Source organism: Spermophilus citellus (genome assembly GCF_964194105.1).
Source record: "Spermophilus citellus genome assembly, chromosome: X".
NCBI classification, from domain to species: Eukaryota; Metazoa; Chordata; class Mammalia; order Rodentia; family Sciuridae; genus Spermophilus; species Spermophilus citellus.
The window spans coordinates 67,329,366-67,333,026 of NC_138190.1; the positions used below are offsets into that span (position 1 = coordinate 67,329,366).

The following is a 3,661-nucleotide window of genomic DNA, read 5'->3' on the forward strand; positions in this document are numbered from 1 at the left end:
TGCAAATCAAAACCACCCTAAGATACCACCTCACCCCAGTAAGATTGGCAGCCATGATGAAGTCAAACAACAACGAGTGCTGGTGAGGATGTGGGGAAAAGGGTACTCTTGTACACTGCTGGTGGGACTGCAAACGGGTGCGGCCAATTTGGAAAGCAGTATGGAGATTCCTGGGAAAGCTGGGAATGGAACCACCATTTGACCCAGCTACTGCCCTTCTCGGACTATTTCCTGAAGACCTTAAAAGAGCACACTACAGGGATACTGCCACATCGATGTTCATAGCAGCACAATTCACAATTGCTAGACTGTGGAATCAATCCAGATGCCCTTCAATAGATGAATGGATAAAAAAAATGTGGCATTTATACACCATGGAGTATTACGCAGCACTAAAAAATGACAAAATCACGGAATTTGCAGGGAAATGGATGGCACTAGAGCAGATTATGCTTAGTGAAGCTAGCCAATCCCTAAAAAACAAATACCAAATGTCTTCTTTGATATAATGAGAGCAACTAAGAACAGAACAGGGAGGAAGAGCAGGAAGAAAAGATTAACATTAAACAGAGACATGAGGCGGGAGGGAAAGGGAGAAAAAAAGGGAAATCACATGGAAATGGAGGGAGACCCTCATTGTTATACAAAATTACATATAAGAGGTTATGAGGGGAATGGGATAACAAACATGGAGGGAAATGAATTACAGTAGATGGGGTAGAGAGAGAAGATGGGAGGGGAGGGGAGGGGGGATAGTAGAGGATGGGAAAGGTAGCAGAATACAACAGTCACTAATATGGCAGTATGTAAAAATGTGATGTGTAACCGATGTGATTCTGCAATCTGTATTTGGGGTAAAAATGGGAGTTCATAACCCACTTGAATCTAATGTATGAAATATGATTTGTCAAGAGCTTTGTAATGTTGTGAACATCTAATAAAAAAAATGTTGACACTCCTTAATTTTGGGAGTTGGATCTATATGTGTTGATTACACTCACTCTTTGTTCTTTTTTTCCCATATTGCATAATAAAAAATATACTTACCCGCAAAAAAAAAAAAAAAAAAGAAAGGAGGGAAGAATCCCTCCACAATACCGTGCTTTTGTGAGGGAGAGGCACCCACACCCCAAACTGTACTTGGAGATGTAGGAAAAAGCAGGAGAGGAGAAGGGAAAAAAAGTGGCTGTACCACTTCCTCTGAAAGTCACTTAATGCTTCTTTGTGAGTTTCCCTTACCCTGGTTGCTTTGCCAAGGTAAATACAAGGAGATACAAAGTCCTGCAGACCATGTGCTAGGGATGGACAAGGACACTGGTCACCTGTGGGCTTTTCTGGGCACAGGCAGGGCCTACTCTAGCTGGGGGAGCTGCTGCTCTGGGAGTTTGGCGAGTCCTGCTCATTGATGGTGGTTGAGCAGCAGGCACGTGGGTGGCTGAGACAGTTGGGAATGTCCAGGATCTTGAGCCTGCTCCTCAAGGGCTGGCAGAGCCCTTCCTCCTCATCACCAGGAGGCCTCACATGGCAGCTGTCACAGAAGTCCAGGGGCCCATTCAGAGCATCATCAATGAGTGTGGTGAACTCTTTGAGGTCATCGTCATGATGGCTGCGGTTGCACACACACACCTCAATGCCTGAGTCACCTGTGAAGTGGCGATGTCTGCCAGGTGTCTTGCCTTTGCTATCAGGGAGCACACTGCCATACTCAGAGCTGGAATCTTTCAGTAGCTCCTCCTTACATTCTGAATCCTTGTCCAGGAAGGCCACTGGGTCTAGCTCCCCCAGGCCAACCACTGAGCCACTGGGCTCCATTGGGGGGGGGGAGACTTTGGTGGCTGCTTGGTCAGTTGGCATGTCAGAGGGCTCAGGATCAGCGATGCTTGGGGGTCTTGTGCTGCTTCTGCTGGGCACAGACAAGGGGCTGCTCTGTGCCCCCTGGGAGCCCCTGAGGAGGCAGCTGCTGTTGCTGCTGTAGCTGTAAGGCACTGTATGGCGGGGGAGGAGTTGGAGGTCGGTTCACCACTTCCTCATAAGAAGGTAGTAAATAGTTTGGCAAAAATCTGAAATAAAATGTCAGTGCTGAGTAATTGTGGGCTTCCCGGTAGGCAATCAGGTTGATTTTATGTTGCTGCTGCTGGGCCTGAAGGCGGTGCTTGGCTTGGCGGTGGTGGCAGACACAGCAGTGGCTCAGGATGATGATGATGGTTCACACTAGCCAGAACCCAACACTGTCCCTAAGAGAATCAAAAAAGGCCGGCCAGCCCATGGTTTCCCAAAGAGCAGAGGCCTCTTTCTCTGGTGTATGTTTTTGACACTTTTGACAAGAATCAGATGGCTCTAGTTTTGTGGGTTTTTATCTATGTCTTCTATTTTATTCCATTGGTCAACATGTCTGTTTTTATGCTGTTCTCATGCTGTTTCAGTTACTCTGTCTCTGTAGTATAATTTGAAATCTGGTGTTGTGATGTTTTAAATATTGATGTTTTTGCTCAGGATTGCTTTAGCTATTTTGGGTATTTGTTTCTCCACAGGAATTTTTGGATTTTTTTCTAGTTCACTGATATTTTGAGAGAGATTGCATTGAATCTGTAGGTCACTTTTGGTAATATGGCCAATAATATCTGTTTTTACTGTGGTGAGGTGATATTGTGGTTTTGATTCTCATTTCCCTAATGATTATTAGTGATGTTGAGCATTTTTTTCATGTACCTTCTGGAACTCTAAGGATTGTTTATTTTGCTGTGAAGATTTTTTTTTTTGTGAAGATGTTTTTTAGAAAAAAATAGGGGCTGGGGTTTTGGCTCAGTGGTGGAGCACTTGCCTATCATGTGTGATTTCAGAAATGTCTATTTAGATCTATTGCCTAATTTTTAGTTTGGTTATTTGTGTTTTGTTGTTGTCTTTGTTGGTTTGTTTTTGTTTTGCTGTTGGGTAATTTTTTGAGTTCCTTATGTATTCTGGATCTTAGCTCCTTGTCAGATGTAGATTTCAAATATTTTCCCCCATTGTGTAGGTTGTCTTTGCACTCAAAGGATTGTTTATTTTGCTGTGAAGATTTGTGTGTGTGTGTGTGTGTGTGTGTGTGTGTGTGTGTATAGATGTTTTTTAGAAAAAAAATAAGGGCTGGGGTTGTGGCTCAGTGGTAGAGCACTTGTTTATCATGTATGAGGCTCTAGGTTCAATCCTCAGCACCACATAAAAAATAAACAAAATAAAATAAAGGTATTGTGTCCATCTAAAGATAAAAATACAAAAAAAGAAAAAAAGAAAAAATATTAAACTTAAAAATAAAATTTATTCCTATTAAAAATGAAAAAAACAAAGGATTCATCCCAGCAAGAGCCAAATGAAAGAGATTCACAGGGCAAGGTATGGCAGTGGGGGGTGCTGGGAGCTTCCATGCCCTCTCCACGTGAGCCATTTTTCCAGTGCATCAATGTATCTGCCAACCAGAAGCTCCCTCAATCTCACTGTTTCAATTTTTCATAGCTCAGTGGGTAAGGCTGAAAGTTTCCTCTATCTAATCTATTTGTTTTTTTCTGGTGGCCAGCCCAAATCCTAAAACACTCTAAAGACTTCATTCCAAGTCACCTCATTCCTATAAACTCAAGTATGGTAGAAAAGGAGTTGCTGCCTGCTTTTAAAATAAGGTTTTATTGGA

The 3,661-nt window shown here is 42.9% G+C and overlaps 1 pseudogene across 1 annotated transcript; it reads right to left on the reverse strand.

Annotated features, from left to right (window-relative positions):
- Positions 1-1,356: 1,356 nt before the first annotated feature.
- LOC308639436 (WW domain binding protein 1-like) lies at positions 1,357-2,266 on the reverse strand (annotated as a pseudogene). Its single transcript has one exon. The product of its transcript is annotated as a WW domain binding protein 1-like (transcript).
- Positions 2,267-3,661: the final 1,395 nt, after the last annotated feature.